General features: G+C 42.6%; 1 protein-coding gene across 4 annotated transcripts in view; it reads left to right on the forward strand.

Moving 5' to 3' along the window:
• The first annotated feature begins 3,737 nt into the window (after positions 1–3,737).
• FAM53C (family with sequence similarity 53 member C) overlaps positions 3,738–22,058 on the forward strand; it is a 137,843-nt gene continuing 119,522 nt past the window's right edge. For 2 of the 4 annotated variants that reach the window (XM_086931825.1, XM_086931827.1), the window contains exon 1: positions 3,738–3,797. The gene's annotated coding sequence lies outside the window, so the exon portion shown is untranslated. Of the gene's footprint in view, positions 3,798–4,336; positions 4,667–22,058 lie in introns of those variants that run through there. The other 2 variants (XM_086931826.1, XM_086931828.1) reach the window with 1 other exon arrangement.

Genomic DNA, 22,058 nt, shown 5'->3' on the forward strand with positions numbered 1-22,058 from the left:
GGTCGCCCGGTATTTTATCAGGGCCAGGAGCTTTACTGTTTTTTAATTCGTTGATTGCCCTTTTTGTTTCATCCAGTGTAAAGTCAAGGCATTCAATAGGTGGAGGCAGCCATGGGGTCTCATCAACACCACTATCGTATTGTTTATAAAGAGATGTGAAGTGTGTCACCCAAGTCAATTCATCTAAAAACGTGTCCTTCACAACTCTACCTGCGTGACCCTTATTTGCAACCAGCCTCCAGAAGCCAACATTGTCATTAGATTTGGCAGCAACCAGCATGTCAGCCCAGATCGACTCTCCCCATGTTTTTTTTTAAATTTTTTGGACATGCTTGTACTCCTCCCTTGCAAGTCTAACATCTTCCTTTGATTTATTTGTAATAGCAAGCAAAAGCTCCCTCTTGGCCAACCTGCATGAATGGTCATACCATAGTTTGCCATGGCATCCCACTCGTACAGTTTGTTGCTTTTTCTTTGGCATTTTGGACAAGCAAGTTTTTAGCTCATTGAAGAAAGCCTTGTGTAATTCAACAAAATGATCATACTGGTCGGGTAAGAAAGGTTGTCCAACTATAGGCCCGAACATAGTCCCAAAAAGTGAATATACCAAAGCTAAGGCCTTACCTTCGGCTAAAATGTACGGCCATTTTAGTGCACGTCTGTTATTATTAACATGTACCTGCTCGCACATTTTACGGTTGGCAATCTCAGTCGATGTAGAGGCAGAGATGTCACTGAACATGTGTGCGTCGATATGCAGTTCAAGGGGATAATGATCACTCTCATCCCTATTTGCCACCTTGAAATCAACCATGAAATGCCAAATGCTTAGTGAAACAAGTATGAAGTCCAAATTGCTTTTGGACTTCGCGAAGGTTGGCTGTTTTGTTAAATCCGATGGGAGGCGGCCGTTACATGCTCTGAGACCATGATCTACAGTTAGCCTCATTAGTTTGACGGCTAGAGTAGAGCATTTAACACAGTTTGAAGTCTCTAGCTGGGGGATATTATATGCTTGATCTTCATCCTCAAAAACGTCAGTGATACTAAGAATCGGTTCAAAGTTGCAATTTAAATCACCTCCCAGAATCACAGGGACATCACTAACCACCCTTTTCAGGAAGGCACCCAAAGTTTCCAAAGTAGGTGAAACCTTGGAATGACCAAGGGGTCTATTATAAACATTGACAATGTAACATTCATCCCCATTAAAGTTTGCAAGTTTTAGTGCCAAGATGTCAGGGGTTCCTGTGTCTACTGGTTCGACCCTTATTTTTAATGTAATTTTGAGCCATATGATCAATCCCCCAGACGGCCTCCCCCTATCAGACTGGACCGCCTCAGTACCAAAGGTTTTGTATCCTATCCTATGCGGGATATCCATTGCCCATGTTTCTTGCAATAAACAGAAATCACTGGAGTCAACATAATCAGCCCATTCTGGGTCTTTCAGGTTTTTGCCGACTCCAGCAATGTTCCATGACAGAATGAGCAACTTTGGGGTTAGCCCACTACCAGAACAATATTACTGGCTCATGAACGGAGTCTCAAAGAGTTTGACATAAAGGCCAGATAGGTGAATTCCAGCAGTAGTGGTGGCAGTAGATCTGCAGTACCTGAAGGAGAAAAAGGGATTTGATACCGAAGGATTTGGTGCCCAGTTATGTGGGGGGAGATGACATAGACAAATTGTTTTCTGTCTAGGAGCTTGCACTGAGGGGGGTCACAAGATACCTGAGGAGCACGGGGTGATCTGTGGAATCACATGCATACTGTGGGGAAGGACACACTTCTGACACTAGAGGTTGAGGACTAAACCAATTACACCCCTATTTAGGCAATTTTACTTGCCAGATTTGGGCTGACCTCTGAGAATTACCACTAAAGGTTCAGGGAAAGGCAGAAGCTCCTCAACTAATCCTGGGTTTCTAGCTACCATTAATGGTTCTATACCCATCCCCCAGCATTGGCTCCATTTCAGACTCCAAGCTCCATACATCCCAGCGAAGCATCATCTGAAGTGTATCCTACCCCGTCTGAACTCTTACAAAGATGTACCCCTAACTAACAGCATGTTCTGTTGAGTAGACCATCATAGCAATCCATAATCAATATGGCCTCTTGGAATTCACTACATATGTTGCTTCTTGGGCACACTGGCCTAGAGGGTACAGTCTTATGCATGAGAATTTGTTACTTTTAAATCTTGTTCCATTCACACTCTCGAGCTCTGTGCACAACGTTCTCCCACCCTTGGAATCTCTTGTAAGTGGCACTCTGATTTTATAGCTTTTTAACTATGGTTGTGGTTTCCAAACTCAGACGATTATGAGCCGCATTCTTCTTTTCGCTGCTCATACCACTGCAGGTGTATGCTATAGTATACAGAGCAACTTGTTTGTTGTACTACAGTTTTGTTCCTTTTTAGTGTTTATAGTGAGGTCCATCATTCATCGTTGTACAAACATCACAGTTCTGAAGATGGTATTGTGGATGCTTACCGTATGAGACCCAAATGTCGATGCACAGCCCATCTTTCCTTTTGACATTTCATACCACCCCTTTGAGTCTTGTTTTCACTTGAAGACAAACATTCTTTTATTGCATTGTGAAAGTGGGCATTTAGCACATTGTCATATGTTAAATTGAGATTCCAGCTGTAGTATAATATCCATCGTTCATGTACACAATGAACTATCATTTATTCTGAGCCCCTGTATATTTTTTTAGTTTGATTTATAATACAATTTTGAAAAGCATGCACACCTGCCAACATGATTGATTCTGCTTGTCTTTAATTATCTTCGGTTTATTGTGTATAAACCAATTTATTTGAGATGTCACTCTCGGACATCAGAGTAATTAAAACATTTTTTTTGTATCCCGATTCTAAATAAATCCCTTGTTGGCCCTTTTACCTACCCTTTTCTTGAGATTAATGCAAGCATTCCTTTCATCACTTTTTTTATATACTTAAGTGTTTTTGGAGGCATGGCATCCAAGATTTGATGGAGGCTAGTGGATGGTTACCGCTTGCTTTATGACATTGCCACCAAAGTTCTCATTTAACACCATAATACTCTCCGGGTTGTAGTCGTGGTTTAATCCAATTAAACCACCGCCCAAAAAAATCAATTTGTGAAAAGGAGTCCCAGAACTGCAATAACTGGTTCCTGGTGTCATGCACGTTTTTGGAAATTGTCGTGGTAACCATACTGGCGTATTGGTCCATAACCTGGGTTGCAGCCCCTCCCTCGGCAGGTGCGGTTTTCCAGCTCATGATCCGCGAACTACACATCCCGGCGGCCCTTTTGCGTGTCGATTCCATCCTGCCCAGCGGGGGAGGTGGGCTCGGAGCTCTGTTCATGCCGACAGAGCTGGCGGTGCGCTTGGAGGAACTGGGTCGAGATCACCCCCGATCGCTGGAGACGGGCTGCCGGAGATTACGTGCCGAGGCACCCCTTTCCCCGATAGTCCCAAAGCCCCTGGACATCCCTTGGTAGCTCCAGTCTCCGGTCGAACCATCCAGTGTGAGCGGGGGCTGCGGGCGGCGTTCGCCACTACCGGGCTGAATCGGCGGGTTTCTGGGAGAAAGCTTTGGCCCTTTTCACAGGCTTGCCGGTGCAGAATACGGGCACCGAGATAGGAGCCACAGGGGGAGAGCAGTGATATCCACCCGACAGCTCTCACAAAGGGCCGCGCTCCCCTGCTCTGATGGTTCGTTCCGACGGGTATTAAAAGCAGTACAGGCCGCCGCGGCTCAGAGCGGCGAGAGGGGCCCGGAGAGGAGGCGGCAGGTAAGGGCCCATAGAGCTCCCTAGTACCACGTAGGAGGCCCCATCTTATATCCAGCCCCTCACCACCACCCCTCTGACCTAAGAGACCGGGTGGGTGTCAGGCCGGCTTACGATAGGTATGTAAAGGATATTCAGGGCCGAGCTAGCCACCATTGGGGAGGGGGGGCGCTCCCTTATCCCCCTTTCAAGACCAGACCCTCCACTCACTAGCCTGTACGAGTGAGGTCGGACCGGAGTGATGTTGTAAATCCTTTAATAAAAAAAAAAACGCCCACTCGGTCTCCGCAATTATCCCCCCCACACGTCCCCTCCCCCAAGCCCTAGAGGTGGTAGCAGGTAAATGCCACCGGAGGCCTATGGACCTTAGCGCCGTTCCTTCAGTGGTAGACGCCCTCTTCCAACCCTGCTCGTTCCGAACCAAAAACACAGCAGCCCATGGCTCGTAAACAAGTGCTAAGGAGGATAGCTATGTAAATGCCACCGGTAACTTGTGCATCCCACCAAGGATACACTTCCTGATTCATGGGAGTTGCCCCTATGTCATAAACAGGCCACAGGATGAGGCGAAGAAGTCGCGGACACCCCCACCACCCCCGGCCAGCTGGGTTAACGGCACCTGACACCAGTCGAACAGTAGCGGGGTGCTTCGAGGAGTGACGGCAGGGATAAGAATGGCGAGGTGGGGGTGCTAGGCCCACTCCTTAAGCACCTTATGAAGGGCTGATCCCCGGAGCCTGAACAAGATTCCTCTCTTAACGACCATATGCTTGCGCGCCAGAAACCCTGAGGCACATCTCTGTTTATCCAGAAAGCTAACTACACTCGGGCTGTCATAATCGGAGGCCGTCCCCCAGACCGTGGAAAAGGCGGTAAGTAAAAACAGACAAGTATGGATTCTCTGCCACAAGCTTCGAGTTTTCAAACAAGACCGGCCATATCCCTCCAGCCTACTCAGATCGCACATATAGAGGTGCCCACATATTTTAGTTCTTCTAATCTACCCACCGATCACCTCACTAGTAAACACCTTGCTTTATGGTGGTCCTTGTACGCATTCAATTAGGCGCCTTATAGGAAAAGTGTCTGGGAAACGTAAGTTATGCGGGCTTATATGCATGCGTGCAAATAAAGTATTGCCTTGGAATGTTCTTTTAAGCTTGATCTGCTGCCAGTCCGGCAACAAGGTCTCACCTGCAAACCATAAAAAGGTACGCCTGACTGCTCTTTGAAAGGGTGCCTTGTTCAAAAGCAACGCATGCAGGACATTGTAAAAAGAAATACATATGGTATGATCGTCGCCACGAATTTCTCAGTTTTTATAATTGCTAGTTGGGCTTCGTGGTAGCTCGTTGGGAATGGGAGTTGATAGGGTTGAAGGGTGCTTCCGCCGGTCGGTCAGTTTTTGTTCTCTTTTGACACGTGGATAGAGCTCAGCTGATCACGCTGTTCTGTGCCCGCTTGTAACACTGATGTAGTGCCAGAGGGCAGTATTTAATAATGGTTATTCCTATAGCGCTTCATGCCGCTCAGGTTTCCCTTGGAGTTCAGAGGGGAGAAGGACATGCAACAGGTTTTGCGAGAGGGTGAAGGAACGCGAAGGCAAGATGGGTAAAGAGTCTTCATAGTGGATTAGTCTTTATCAAAATGGGAACGTCTTTAAGGATGCAAAAATAGTGCGTTTAGGGTAGCCCACAATGATGTCTGCCATGAAAGGCAGCAGAAGTTAGAAGATTTAAAAGAGGGCAAATAAAGTCAGATGGCAGGGGAAGCAGCGACATTTAGAGGAATCTAAACAAGAGTATAGAAGTCTTGTTGCTCTGTTGGAGATGTATTAGATGGGCTACAGGGAGCCAAGAAACTGCCCTCCCTCCATCTTTTAGGTCCACAGATAGACCTCCCATGGGGATTCTTTAGAGATATCTTTAGGAGTTAAGCAGAAGAGGCAGTGAAAGGGTGAAAGACAATCTGACCCTGCAGACTTGTTGGGGGACAGAGGCAGAAATTAATCTTTAGGGCAGATGGCTTGGCAGGCACATTTGCATAGTGGGGCATGGACTGTCCTTTCAGTGCTCAAGACCCACACCCTGTTCTTCCTGTCTGACCTCTGTGTTAATCCCTTATAGGTTCTTTGTTTGACTAGGGCAGTAGCTAGAGTTCAGTGCACATAATACTGCCTTTTTCGCCCCAGGATACCTAGATCGGAACTGCAATGAGCACACAGGTCATCGGCCTTATGCCCAGCAGTATGATACGAAAACCTAGTTTTGCAACAGTGTAAAATACTTTTCATGACCGGTCAGACGAGCCTTGGTACTCAACTTAATACTTAAATGATGATTTTGTATGTTTTCTTTTCAAGGCGTTAACTGTGAAATGCAGATATTGATATGTATAGTGTTTCTTCTGGAGATATGCTTGTCTCCTCCCATGCAGAGTGGAACAGCTAGATCCTAGGCTCACCTTTTCACACAGAGACCCATTCTCCTGTTGATAGAGTCTCTTCATCTCTTGAGTGGAGGATGGTCAAGTAGACACACACAATGCTACAGTGTTAGCAAGTGCTTGTTGGTTATGCACCCTGTGAAGTGTGAGAAGGACAAAATAGAACGTAGAAATGGACTTTATGGTTTCCATCCAAATAAGCACTTCAGTGTCGTGGCGAACAGCTAGGAGGGCCCTGTGGTTCTTGTACAGGTCTGAGGAGGTAACACTTATAACAGAAGGTTGCAGGTATCTATGAGGACAGCTTGTACATCCATGGCAGTGGTGTGAAGTGGAAGGCAGTTCAGAGCTTCGATTCTTTGGGCCAGCATACATGCGCTGCTTCAGTGGGATGCAGGAGTGCTATGGTGGTAGTTAAAGCGGCTCATGTTCAATCTAGTGCACCCGAGTGCTAACCCTATTGACATGTTAAAGATGCTTTTAGATTATGAGCTGTAATGGTTGGAAGAGTGTTCTGTAATGGTTGGAAGGGTGTTAAAGAATTAGTTCTTTGCAAGTGTGTAAGATAGTGTGAACTTGTAAAGTGCTATGCTTGTAGGACGGTAGGAGGGCTGATTTTAAAGGTGCAAGGGCAGAGCCATTGTGAAATTGCATTGCTTATTTGTTGAACACATTGAGGGAGGACAGGTGAGATGGAATAGACAGTCCAAGAGAGAAGAAATGTGGAAAAACCGAAGATGAAGGAAAGAAGCCCCATGAATACTGTAGCTTTCAATAGTATGCTAGTATTTCAACAGGCACTAATGACATCTTGTGGGTAGCTAGGTATTAGGCAGCAGGTAGCATAGTGCTTTAGAGAGAGGTACGTAATATTAAGGACCCATTGGAGAAGACAACATGGACACAATTTCAGAATAGTCAGAATGTTGAAAACAGCAACAGTTGAAAAGGTGGGTGATTAGTCTTTTAATGTGATCCAGGTTGAAAAAGGATCCCCTGCTGTAGATATTTCCATCTAGAAATGGCATTGAAAGATAGTCGTTACTTTATTATATATGTATAGATTATTAAGAGCCGACGAATAATTAATTTAGTATTAGCGGCGTTAATGGAGGATCCAATTTTCCTGTTCCCCATATATTCGAGAACTTTTTGAAGCCTTTATACTGCTAGAATCCAACTTTGCTATGTGGATATTCCAGTTTAGAATTTTATCAAAAGTTACTCTGACTTATGTATTTTGAACTCTGTTCAATTAAAGATGTGGTTAGGGCTCAGCTAAACCTTGGGGTGGGACTTTCAAGCAATATTATTTTGTAAGCTGAACTTTTAATTAATTTAATCTATCCATGTAATCACTTGAGTTGTTGAAGGTCCATTTGGGTCAATGATAGAATGACCAAGTTATTCGTAAATGCTAGATGGCTAATCTTTTGACGGCCAATCTTTGGGGCAGAATGGTAAGAATAATCAAAACTTTGGTAGGTAATCCATATTTTGCGAAAGTAGTATTTAGAGGTCTTCTGAAGGTGTTAATGGAGTTCTGGATTCTGGCACACTTTCCTGAAAAAGCTTAGCTGAGAGTTCTTGGTTTTGAGGGCAGAATTTCTTGGAGAGTCTGCTCTGGGGGTTTTCATGAGCCAGCTGAGATGATCAGTTTGTTGGCTAGATACCTGTAGACTTTTTTATTATGTATATATATAAGACTTTAGGAAAAACACAGGCTAACTTGAATAATCTTGTAAACTCAATGGGAATCATTTTGGGACAAAGAAAGATTGGTCTGATTTAAGCTGATGCCTCTAGATATCAGACGAGCTGCCACATTAGTGCTGCTTTGAAAGGAGTGAAGTGAAATTTTGGTATTAAAGACAGCAGATAAATGTAATAGTTTCTGGAAGGAACTAGGGCTATAACCACGGAATTAAGTTCATCACATGGAGTGACTGTTTTCATGACACATGGGAGCCTGATTTTTGCTAGTGCATTAGTGGAAACCTGCAGATTGAGTTTATTTTTTTTAGAGTAAGGCGTAACGAATTAGTGCCCTCCACTGTGGACTTGCATTGTAGTAGGTCATGAAATGAGGATTTTCAAAATCCAAATTTAGAGGGTTTAGCTTGAGGTGATGGTGAGACATAGAATGAGTTATTTTAAGGTGAGGACTGGTTCAGTAATATCTGAGGAGGAGACGCTTTGCAATAGCTTCAGGTCATTGATGTAGTTGTGGAAGTAGATGTTAAACTGATTTTTTAAATTTTTTTTAATGTTTTTATTGAGGTTTTGTATTACATTACATCAAGTAGCCTAGTGAGCGCAAACCATTTTAACATAAAGGTATAGCAATCCATGGCGAATGTCCATTCAAGGAACATTGGTAGGATACAATTTTGACAGAAGGAATTGTCCTCCTGCACATGGTCCCTTGGAACATTTGCAATAATTACCCATTGTGGAAAGATCCCAAGCCCACCCTCTGAAGTAGCGATGGAGTGTACGGGCCATTGGGTCAGTATTGTCCGGTGTATCCAGGGACTCAGTGTGGCACCTCCATATGTCCTTGTGGTGTCCCTCACCAGGCCTTTGGTGTATGTATTCCTATAAACTATGCATCGGAATTGGGACCTCCGATATAGAGGAACTGTTAACTTCAGGGGGAATGAACTGGGGGATGGTGCTGCGGAGACTAGTGTGAAAGAGTCTAATCTGGGTAAGTGTTGCGGACTGCGGTAGGATCTTTATGGGAGGCAGTCGCGGAAGGTAACCTCTATGTGTCCCTTGATGTTTAACGGATTTATAAGGGAGCAGTGGGGTTCCATGTATACAAAGACAAATGATATGGAAAGAATAGATTCTCAAGGTACATACTCTTGAAGGGAGGGAGGGGTTTGATAGGGAGTTGGCTATCATTATTAGCTGGGTGCTGTTGGCCAGGTTGGACTCAAACAATCTCACTTCCGAGTTGCCGATTCCCATATGTAATTCCATTGTTTCATGAGTGACTGGATGAAGTCACTTATAATTTCAGAAGAATGGAAAAAAAACAGATGTGCCCAAATCTAGGATTTAGAGTGCATCATCCATAATTTGCAAGATGGCAGACTTAATATAGATCTAGGAGATGATTATTCTTGGAGGTGGAGCATTAATTGATTTGCTATACAGCTTTCCAGGAATTTAGCAGGCAAAGGCAGATTAGAAAATATTTGGATATTATTCAGGACTTATTGATCTGTTCTGTTTTTGGATCAACAGAGATCCTCAGGCAGTTTTTAAAACATCTGGGAATATGCTTTGCTTTAGGGAGGAATTAATCAAATTTGTTAGGAAGGGAACAAGTGATGGACTAGTTTTCCCTCAAAAGGTTTGCTGGGATTGCATCCAATAAATGAGGATGGTTTTTGCCTCAGATTTTTTTTTTACATTCCTGTCTGCTTGACCTTTTGCCTTTAACCGTTGAGGATTTGTGGGTCAGCCCTAAGGGAAGTAATTAAACTATTTGACCTACCCTGAGAGAACGTTCTGTATGTTATTTTATCCTGGAAAGAAGTTGGGATTTTTCAGTTTTCCTCAAGTTCTTTGGCACCCTGTTATATTGGGGGTGTGGGTCAATTGGTTAGCTTTTCAAAATTTCAAATACCTTCCTGGGTTAGTTTAAACCCTGTTGATTTTGAAGACGCTTTTGCGTCAAGTGATGTTTGTATGCCTTTTTTTAGTTTTAGTTTTCTGGGTTTATATGAGAGGGATTTAGCCTCCATTTTCTCCCTGAGTCTCTAGTAATATCCCTATTCTCATGTAGTTCTTTGGATTATTAACTACTTAGGTCAGGGGAAGGAGGGTGTTTCATCTGCTACTTTTATTTTCAATTTTGTCATGGCGTGTTAAGCAGTTGGCATTAATATCAATTATGGGATTCAGTAGCTTGCTTTCTATTTTCGATCAGACCTCTTACCAGACCTTTTCTTTCTTTAACTACCCATTGCTGAGGTTTGGTGCATATGATGTGAATGGTATATGAAGTGATCAGGCTAAGCCAGTCCACAAGGACAGGTTTTTTACTTTTTTTACCTCCTGCTTGGGTCCCTGAGTTTTTGTTGGACAGGCTTCAAAGGGTCCAGTCTGCGGCTGCAAAACTGGCCTTGGGGCTGCCAAGAAGATCTCATGGACCATCTGCCTTGGCAAAACTACACTGGCTTCCTCTCAGACAGAGGATTCAATTTAAGGCCCTCTGTATAGTTTTTAGGGCCCTCCATGGCTGTGGGCCAGCTCCATTAAAATCTAAGTTCGCTTGGTATGCACCTACCAGACAACTCCGTTCATCTGACGCTAAACTGGTAGTCATTCCTAGATTCAGGAAGGTCCGAACCGGAGGTAGATCCTTCGAGGTGGCTGCCGCCAGACTATGGAACACCCTCCCCATCGATATTAGGCACATTAACCCCTTCAGTGCTGATGACAAAGCCAGCTCGTCATGGGCTTTACCTGCCCTGTGCTTATGACGAGCTGGCTTTGTCACAAACAATGGGATCTCAAAGGATCCAGCACCCAGCGGGAAAACCCCTAGCAGCCAAGGTGTTAATGAACTCTTGCAGTTTAGAAGAAAGGTGAAAACCTGGCTTTTCCCTGGCTAAACCTATTCCCCCTACCCCTGTTGTCGCTCCCCTCTGAATTTCTGTCAGCGCCAGGATGCCTACAATGGTGACAGCCGCGCTTTACAAAATCTTAAAATAAATAAATAATAAATAAATAAATATATTGTTGGTTGACCCTTGTATATGAATGGCCATCAATTGTGGTTGATCAGTATAATTATTATTCAGAAAATAGGCTGACAAGACATCCGTTTGTTGGGTCTCCACGAAGCAGATTGAAGCCATCTATGATAGTGTTTGCAGCTGATGTCCTTGGCCAGCACCCTATTTATACAGCCTAACCTCTTTTGCATTCTCTCCTAAAGGTGCATTTAAGTGTGGGTACGTGGCTTAAGTGGGAGGGTGTGATAGAAGACACCAGAAGGCTGAGGTAGATGTATTGGTCATGCTGTTTGTCTCTGTTGGTGTCCTGGGAGTTGAGGTAGTGAGCATTAATTAGAATGTTGTGTTCATGAGGGATAATGGAGATTGGGTGCAGTGGGTCAGGCTCATGACTCCGTCCAGGAAGGAGAGGGTTGGTGATTAGGGTATAGTCACTAAGCCTGGAGATCTAGTCATTGGCAAACTGGTACGTTGCGATTGGTTGTCATGAAGACTCAGAATGCATGAAGGTTTTTCTGTTAAGCTACTCAATGTGTGTTGGCATACAGAGTGCAATACTTAAAGAAATAAGGGTTGTACGGTGTGAACATTGGAATGAATTATAGCAATCAGACCTGTGGAATAATAAAAAATAATATATTATCCCGTTTTCATTTAAAGGTAACGATGGATAGCTGCCATTCGCAAGAGGTTTGGGGAATCAAAATGTGATTGATATATATTAGAGAAGCAAAAATACTAAAACAACTTAGTGATGGAATACCAATTTAATTCAAAAAGGTGAAAATGCTACAAAGCTAACCATTAGTTATGTCTTTTGAACTTATAAACTCAAATAATTTCATGCATATTGACCACAGAAGCTAGTTTGTTGTAACTAAGTAATGCAAATTCCTGGTACTAACAGTGCTGCGTGATCTAATGAAGTCCTTTCACCCAAGGTGAATTTCTTGCCTTGGAAAAATCCGCAGATCTTTTTCCGATCTATTGCACAAATTCTGTGCCAGGGTAGCAGAACCGTCCAAAGAAGTTAATCGTATTTAAGTGAAATGTGCATCTGTTACTAAATGGCAGTATAAAAGTTCTTGAGGCAATTTTTTTTAATAAGCATTGTTATTTGTCAAATATCAAGTATAATGCAGAGATCTGTACCCCAGAAGACTTCTGCCACAATAAACTTACAGGGTCATGACTTTGACCTTTAGTTTATAAGTCCACGGAGAAAAGAAAGAAATACAAAAAGGAAAAAAAAAAACACAACAAGAAAACCCCCCTCCCATTGCACTATTATCTTCCCTTAACCAGTGTGCCACTCCTACACCCAAACCAACATGTAAAATGCATTGCCACACCGTTAGTTCCTTATTAAATGTAGATGAATAGTTAACCTGAGGCCGTGGCATCTGCAGTAGATAATGGCTCCAACTGCAGGCCCAGTAGTCCGCCCATCTTTTCCAGATTTTGAAATGTTTTTGCGGCCATCCCCTTGCTTTGAAGACTGGGATTTCCAACCCCATACAGAAGTCCAGGCCATTCTTCCAAGCGGACAAAGAAGGCCCAACAGATGCTTTCCATAGCTTTGCAATGTCTCTTTGCCAATGTAAATCCTAACATAAGATGGCGTTTATTGATCTTGCCCCAACCCCCTCCATAATATGCAAGAGTACCTGCTTCGGTGAGGAGTGGAGGTGTACTGGACGCACCGTAATTGCTAACTTCAGCGGGGAGGCCAACGCCTCTGTTCAATCCTCCCCCTCTAATGGGCCTAGATTCCCCCCCCGCAAGCTTCTGAGTTTCTGTAGTGTGGTAGAGCTATGTGTAACCAGTGATTCTTGAGGCAAATTTAGTGGCACAATCTAAAAACTAGGCAGATTGCATCTCGTGCAGGATAAGCAGTGATATCTATAAAGATTGGCCATAATGAATACTTGTTCCTGCGAACGCCTGAAAAGGAATGGATCTTAGAGGGTGGAAATGAGGTGATTCATGTGCTCATCCAGTGTTGAATTAACAATGTCCTCCAAGGTTTGCATAGTCTCTATAGGATCCCGTCTTTTTGTTCATTGATGGTTTGGCACAAGTGTCTATCATCTTTAACACTGATCTGTTCAAACATGTTTTCTTCAGGTGTTAGCATAGTGTTTTTAATTTGCCTGTGGTGGTACAGGCAATTTTAGAGCCCCAAGGCTGTAACTAAAAGGCTTTTCCTCCTGTTTTCTTTTGTAAAATGACAGCAACCACTTTCTTAGCTGAAGATCTCCTGGGATGTCTAAGTAGTGGAGAAAGTCTGCTGGAAAAGATGACTAATTGGTAAGGCGGCCTTGTACACTATGTACGGTGGATTAAATAAACCGCTTTGGTATAGGGATAACCAAAGAAGCCGGGACAGGAGTGGTATAATGTATTCTTTTATAATGTCTACCTCTATTCCTGCTGTAATATTAGGAGTGTGTTAAAGTATTGATTTTTTTCATTTGTTTTAATGTCAAAGATAAACATTATATTAAAGAAAGCATTATTACAGCAATATCCACTTCGTGATGGTAGTACAAACTTAGACTAACACAATTTTACAGATTACAGGCTACCATGTATGGATAGTGTACAAATGTCACTACACTTCTAATGGAACTGCTGATCAACATTTAAAACTAATTATGGTAAAACCAAATGTCACCTCCCTACCACCCGCCCCTCCGATTGCCCAGTAGTGTCCCAAAGATATTACAAAACATGTGCATGTCCGCTCTAAATGCAGGCACATGCATTTACAGAACACAGTAAGAGAAAACATTGCAAGTGTTAATATTGGTTCAGTCAGCCAAAGGGCAATACATTAGCCAGTATGAGGGTGTGCAAGAGGTTAAAAGGCCTGGTGAAACTGCAAGGCCTGTGTGATTAGTTCATTTCTAATAGGATTAAGGAGTGAAGGTTATGAATCATTGCAGCCTTTCATCATCCTTCCTGTCATCTTTGAAAGTCTGCAAGAGTTTGCCCCAATACACTGCAACAGGGTATTTCCACAATCTCCACTTTTCTTCCCTGTGGAGCCCTCTACTTTCAGCGCCAGACCAACATTCAAGGTCTCTACGTCATGTGCTAATTGTGGGAGGCATTAAGGATTTCCACCTTAATATCAATGGCTAAGCTGGTATAACGGCCATGGCAGTGAATTTAGTAGTGATTTTTTTTTGGGCCTGGTGCATATATGCCTGGAAAACAGGCTTCAATGTTTCCTTGTATGGTCTATTGATTTTGGAGGAAATACATTGCATGACATCCTAGAAAGGGTGTAATTTATCACAAGCCCATAACATAGGCAGACAATCAGCTGGTGAATAGATAGTAGCATATGGGGCCGGTTGCTGTCGTAGGGTAAATCTGATGTACGTTGTATGGTGTAATGTAAGCCCTATCCATACAGCTGAATTGAATACATTTAAAGCTAGCATTCTGGTGTGCCTTCCAGGGGCATTCCAGAGCCCTCTGCCATTCTTTATCATTATATAACCACACGAGTATTCCTCCAATTGGTCTTTAAGGGGTTGCAGAGATAGACCAATATGCTCTAGAATGGCTGTATAGAACCAAGTTACCAGTTTTCGAACATTCTCTATTGTATATAATGTTTGTATGACGCATGCGTAGGGGGCTCTGTACTATTAGCGTTCCACTATGACTTGAGCACGTATGCGATTGTGCCATTCATTAAAAACTGGTCTCGCAGTCCGTATGCGCCCATGGATGCCTGGAACTCTTGAATTGACCACATCATAACGGTTCCCCACAGTGAGGATACCCATGTCCCCTCCCCCCAGCAAGCCAACCCTCATAAGCGCTCCCGCTCTTGTGGGAAAACCCTGCAATGGAATAGTTGGTGCATATGTTATTGTCGTGGGCGTATACTTTAGACAGTGCTTCAGGTTTATAACTGCCACCTTAACCAAAGTTAGGAGATCTCTTGGGGAATTTGGAGCCCATAAATACATTTCTATATAGGTCTCCCTCTTGGATTATTTTCTCTCGTTATTCCAGTCTTTGCTAAGTGAAGACCTGCCAGCCGGTAGGCTGCCATTGAAGTTGGGCAGCAAAGTAGTATCCATGGAAGTCATAGCACCCAAACTCCCTTCTACTGGGCGACCATTTTAGTTTAGCTAGGCTCTCCCTACATTTTCAACTGCCCCATATGAGATCAATAATTGGGAGTGCATTTGTTTAAAGTTCATAATTGGTATTGTCAATGGAAGATTCACAAAATAGTAAAGACGATGAGGCAGCGTTATAATTTTCACAGTAGCTTCGTGGCTAGGCGCTGACAAATTGCAGTGAAGCCCAGAAGGTCATTTGGGATTTCAAGGACAGGAGCACTCTGCAGATTCCCATCAAGATCATAAGTTTGCCCATTGTATATATTCACCCCTAGGCATTGGAAGTTGTGGGCTGCTCATTTTAGCATCTAGTCTCCTAGGGTGACGACTCGTTAATTGATGTATGCTGAAGCGTAAATACATGAGATTTTTTGTGGTTGACCCAAAGTCCTGATATTCTATAAAATTCACCAATGAATTATTAGCAATTGGACTAAGTTCTGTGATCACATCTCAAATATAAAGTAGCAGGTTGTCTGCATATAGGGAAATAGTATGTATATCCACCTCCTCTAGGATGCCCCAAGTCTGCCCCAGTTCACACAGCTTTATAGCCAGGGGTTCATTAGCCAGAGAAATTAGTAGTGGAGACACTGGGCACTCTTGTCTTCTACCCTTGGATACAGCATAGGCACAATATGATAGGCTTGCAAAATCTCAACAGGTATGTCCAATCTAGAGAATGAAAGGCCTATCACAATTCACAGTCAGATTAGGCTGCTAATGTACGCAAGCAATAGTGTGCTAACTGTATAGTCTGACTGTGAATCGTGATACACAGACTATCTGAATTGTCTGTAAATTCTTGTTTGTCTTTCCTGAAGTCTTAGTTGGGCATCGGCTGGTGTCCTGCTTGTATCACACTACTTTCTTCTTACATTTTACTTACTAGAAATTAAATACTGTCCTGCTGGACAATGAATATAGTTGCTATCTAGTCTATATTTATTTCGCAGAATATTCCTTTGTCTAGGGACCACTGTCCTGTGTAAAGATGTAATTCCCTAAGGTCCCTAGCGTACTGCTTCCTTGGGTTCCCTTGTGTATTAAAATGTCAAGACATCTAAGGCGCTCCATTAATTGGGCAAGCTTATGCCTGCCTTTAATTAGGTGGCCAAGGCAGGAAGGGTCATGATAAGAGGGATCCAATGACAGTTAGGAATCCTCTTTTCAAGTTAGTTTTTATTTTCATGCAAGTTCCTATGGTAGTATTAATACAGAAGACCCTAATCACCACTTTGAAAGCTCCCCACTCAGGGAGAGGTGAGGAAGCTATGGTTTCCTGAAAATAGTTCTATGTTCTCTCTATTCCACCCTAGTTGGCTGTATCTTTGAACCATGTGGGTTAGGAGTTTCCAGGTTGATATTGGTGTAGGAACTTTTCCCCATGCTAAGCCCACCTCCTGCGGCTTATGGTCAAATAATTCTTGTGATATATTGAGGACAGGAGTTTTTCTGAGCAAACAACGTGTAAAGCCTGACATGCAGATTATGAGATGGGGATTAGGAGTATTCCCGCCAACATGTTTTTTTTTTGTCTCCAAGTATTAACTTGTGTCTATTCCCTCAGCCACACCTCCGACGCTTTGATGTTGCATTTAGCCGGAGCACTTGGTAGTGGGGCATGAAAGCAGTCAAGTTGTATGTCGAGTGTGGTATTAAAGTCTCATTCCCCCAAAACCCAGGGAACCGTCACCAAGTTTGCACAACAATTTGTCTAGGCAGATATGTTGATCAGCATTGGTTGGGGGAGCCTTCTAATTGTCCTTCAGTGAGTAAAAGGTATTCTTGGTTTTAACCAGGTTGCTGCACCTCTAGCTTATGCCGAATAAGTGGTGCTAATCAATTGTCTTCCCATCTCTCTCCTAGTGTATTACTTTCTCTCTCAAATGTGCCTCATGAAGAAACACAACTTTTGCTCCCTGACGATGTACTTGGCTAGCATCATGTATCTCTTATGTAGTGAGCCCAGTCCCCTTATATTCTAAGTTGTGAAGAGGTATTCACTGCTGCTTCTTGCAGTGTGGTATTGTGGCATGTGATTCAGTAAGGGAAAGGCATGGTGTGACTCTGGAGGCATCAAGTAGGTTCATATGCACTGTAATAAACTACAGAGCGTTTTGGGATTGAAGACACGTAGGCAAAGCCTAAAAAGTCTCATTCTCACAGCTGGTCTGTTGCAAAAAGGCAATCCGACCAAATAAACACTTGACTAAAACCGATAACAAACTGCTAAAACTGGGCATGAAAACACTGTTTAGGTTATAGCTTGCGGGTAAGTCCACTTGCGCCAGGGCCATATTCTCTGTTGGCCCATTGATCAGCCTTTATAACTGCTCAGCTGTCAGGCTATAATTGTGTGAAGAGGAGCCCATTGTGGCAAGCAGTTATGAGTTTAATGTGCTAAATAAGCTTTGTTGCTTTAGCTTGTATGAATCACTTTTGGGCGTGTCGCAACAGAGTATTGGGCGTCCTTATGGGCATAATTATATTTAAAGCATGTGTAGCAAGAAGTAATAACTATTATGTGAAATCAGTTTGCTGTTGTGGTCTCACTCGTGGCGTGTTTGTGGTTAAGATCTTGTGCACCATCTCGGAGCAGTGTGGTGGTAGTACAGACTATATACAATAATTAGCATTTTTAGATAAATTTGTTTGGACTTTGGAGCGTTCCAAAGGTGAGCACAGTGGAGTCATTGCTGGTTCTTCTTCTGTGTTGTCTTTGTGGGAAAATGGATCTGGATCACGAATGGTGCAATCGCTGCACTATACCCCTCCCGGATCTCTTTATTGGAGGGTGTACCATCGCTGCCTTTCATCGAGGTCTCCTGACACACCGTCCTGGAATAGGTGACTGGGATTTGTCGCCATGTGAGTAGGTCCCAATTGCTTCCCACACTTTCGGCAACAACCTGGTATTCCGCAACCCAGGCCCAAGCATTCTCTGGGCTGGTTAAAAATAAATACAAGTTTGCTGATCAGCAATTATTTTCAATTTAGCTGGGAATAGAAGTGGATTGGTGAGGCATATGTCTCGGAGTCACTTTCTGAAACAAAGGAGGCTCTACAATTTTGAACTGCTAGAGTATTGTTGGGCTGTGACTTTTTGTCAAAAGGGGGTCCAGAGCGTGCATTTTGAAGGGTCCGATCGCGGTAATTCAGGAGTTTAGAGACTATTGGCCTGAACGGAGCTCTCAGAAGGGTTCATCTGTTGGAGACAGTTTGCTCATTCTGCTGGTGAAATTGGTGACAGTCCTTGAGGGTAAACATCCTTCTTAAGCCAGTTCCTAATGTATACGGTAATAATCAGGCCGTCCCTGGTTTATGGTAGGCATTCTATGCACAGTTATTTTACCTGGCTGACCCTTCAGTGTCCTCAGCACGGCCTTCTAAAAATGTGATCTTTTCTATGATGTCATGGCATTGTACTGGTTGCGTCGTTCTATTGTGGTAGCAGCTCTTTAGTGTCTCTTCATTACTTTTAACTCTGTTCTTCAGTTTACATAGCTTTTTTTCTCGTTATGTTCTAATCAAGTGCCAGTGTATCTACTTTCACTACTAAAGCATTCCGTGTTTCTTGGCCCAGAGGGCTGCATTCCTTTGAAGAGGAGCACCAGAGTAGAATCCTCCAGGTCCCCGGAGCTTGGCATATTCCTTCTGGGTGTGATGCTAGGTTGGTAGACTTGGTCCTGCCCAGTGCACCAGAGGAGGATGGCTTTGTTGGGCACAGTTAAAGTGTGTTGCTCAAAGTGCAGTTTTTATTGGCCATTGTCTGTTTGCAACCTCCTCTAGCGTCAGATGATTTATTTGCATCCATTCATCTATCAAATATTGCCAAGAGCAGAGGGTATCGTGAGTTGGTATTGCTCATTCAGATTTAAAGAATGTTGCATGAACAACATGAGGATGAAGTTGAAACGGAGGTATCAGTCTTGTGGGGATGTGTTGCCCTAAGAGCTTTCACTGTGGAATCTTCATTGACCTACACTGATGTATGTTGGTGAAGATCCTGCATTTTGTGTTCCTATTTTCTTATCTTTTACATACACTTAGGGCACTCCTGAAACCATATTTCACTGGCGTGCCCCCGATCCCAAGCCTCTAGCCTTGATTTTTTCTGATCCCCATTCTACCCATACCCTGTGTGAGCAGCTTTTTTCCTTAGTAGGTGAATGCGAGGAACGAGCTACAAATGGCTACTGGACTATTAGTCGATGAACAAATAATTCCAGCAAACCTGTACATAAACATTAAAAATTGTAGATTGAGATTATTCCAGAGGGGCTCCACAAACTTTTGACATATCTAAATAAGTTTCATTTCAAAGCAAAGGGTAGAATGCTGTGTGAGTGAAAGATGATCTAGTGTAGTGCCATTTCTCGAAGCCCAGTCCTCTGATACTGCTGATAGGTGCTGTTTTCTTGAAATCTGAGATCTCCCACTAGCTCTACATAATTTCCTTTGTCCTGATGGGAATCCAGGATATAATGATTGTAAGTGAGGCGATCTTCTTTCACCGATACCTGGACCTGAAATGTGTACTGTTCCCGCTAGTTATGTGGGGTATGAGGAAAATTTAAAAGGTGTGACAGCTTACCAATTAATTTTGTTTTTATTTATTTTTTTATAAAGGATTGACAACTGCACATATGTTTTACATCCAGTAGCTTGGTCCTAACATGGTAAGACAGCTAGCTGGAAGGGTTTGTTTGTTCCCGATATACATGACCCTTATTACGTTACCAGTTTTGATTCAAATGAAGTTCAGTTCTGTACTGGTGTTTTTGCTACTATTGGTTTACCAAGGAGGCCAAAAATCTGAAATCATTCACTGGGTGTGTTTGAGTTATTCCATTCCACCTTTGATGCATTGTAATAGTTTTGCATTGTGCATTTTTTTAGCTTTTTGTGTGTTATTTTCTTTAGTGTTCTGATTTTATTTTTTTGCTGGTTCTACTCGTGATTTAAAGAATTGGTTTCTCCTGGCCTGCAAGTTGTAGGAGTTGCTGAAGTATGTAGCTATCCAATTTGAAAATTTTATTTTCTGCAGGAAAATCTGGTATACAATATTTGTTCCCTTTCTGAACATGTTTTCCTTGAACCAGTTGTCCTAGAAATAGTGGCAATTTGATTTTAACATTAAAGCTTCACCTTTGGTTTAAAGTATGCCCAAGACAATACTTGTGGTACAAAAGGGGGTGGTTATGGACGCAGCATCTGAATCAATCAAACACTCACACCCAGTCAAAAGATCTGGGTTTAATCCATCACCGTTCTTTAGCCCACTCTGCCACCCCAGTTCAGACATGCTATATGCAAATCAGTCTGACCCTGTGCCTCATGGGAACAGTCCAGCCCGAACTGCCAAGCCATGTCTTCCCTGGACCGGAAACAAGGTTCCGAGGACCGGTTTCCGGCATTCCAGCAGTCTTCAGCCTGGCTTGCTTGAATCCAGTGGCAAAGTGAGCAAGGGACTCACGTCTGAGCATACCCTGCCACACTTATGGCGGCCAAAAGCGGTACAAAAGGGGGTGGTGATGGACGGAGCATCTGAATCAATGGTATCTGTCCATGTGTATCTGATTTGGATGGACAGTGCAGACCAACCACTCAGAAACCGCAAGGACGCTTCAGTGCAAATTCTGGTCATAGATTCACCAGTTGTCAGTGACCCAAATTGGAGCAAGTAATATTTGATTTATCAGGTTTGAAGAGGTGGGAAGCTACAAAAAGGGTACTCTCAGCATCCCCGAATTCAAACCAATGTAGGCAATCAATATGGGTTAACCTTATCTGTTATGACTCTTCTTTTATAAAGGATGATTCATTGGATCCTGGCATATCTTAGATATTTTTATAAGGTCCTCTCCCACAGGTGCCATTTTTGGCATGCTTCCTCATTGGATCCTCACCCACTGTGCCTAGTGTGAGTGGGTGGGCTCGACGCAATTTGTAAGCAGAGCACTTTACTAAGAGGAAGAGATTTATGTTAGATTAAAATAGAAGAGGATCCAGAAAGCAATTTTAATCTTGAGGTCCGTTGGCAAGGTTAAAAGCAGAATGATGTAACTGGGTTAATGGCTCAAAACATCTGTGGGTCGACATGTTTCAGCCGTTTAATATGTATGAACATGTCAGCAGTCTTTCTTCAGGACCTATATAAATATAAACCCTGCAATAGATCACTCGGTTGTACCATTTTCTTCAATGAATTGGTGGTGTGACTAGCACATATATGATGAAGCATGCAATGGGAATGATCACTGATTAACATTTTTATGCCTTACTACCCCTCATTATATAGCTTCAATTTCCCGTGGTTGAGTGCACGAACAATAATTTGGTCTAATTCTTATGTGTTGGCTTAGCATTTATAAATATTGTTCTTTGTATCCTTTTTACCCTGTCTTCACATTGCAGTGTGGTAGTTCTGTGTGGAATGTTTTCTTAAACTAAGATATTGTGATTTTTAGTGTTTTGGCAATACTGTGCTTTATCATACATAAAGGATATCTGCGAATATATATATATATATATATATATATATATATATATATATATATATATATATATATATATATATATATATATATATATATATATATATATATATATATATATATATATATATATATATATATATATATATAGTGCTTGATTGATAGAAACACAGAAAAATGTATTTCAATTTACACTGATCCCCTAAGCCCTTCTTACAAAAAGGCATTCTTTGTGTTAAAACTTTGAGTTTTTTTCTCTTTATACTCGGGAGGGAACACCTGCATATGCAGCCTGATTTACACACTATTTTCTATTCTTCAATATATTTTTTGTTAATGTTGACTCTTCCTTTTCTGCCTTATAAATCCTATGCCACAGACAAATGTAAGGACCAAACAGTTCAATAAATAAGAGGC

The sequence above is a fragment of the Lissotriton vulgaris genome, chromosome 7 (assembly GCF_964263255.1).
Source record: "Lissotriton vulgaris chromosome 7, aLisVul1.2, whole genome shotgun sequence".
In the NCBI taxonomy this organism is placed as follows: Eukaryota; Metazoa; Chordata; class Amphibia; order Caudata; family Salamandridae; genus Lissotriton; species Lissotriton vulgaris.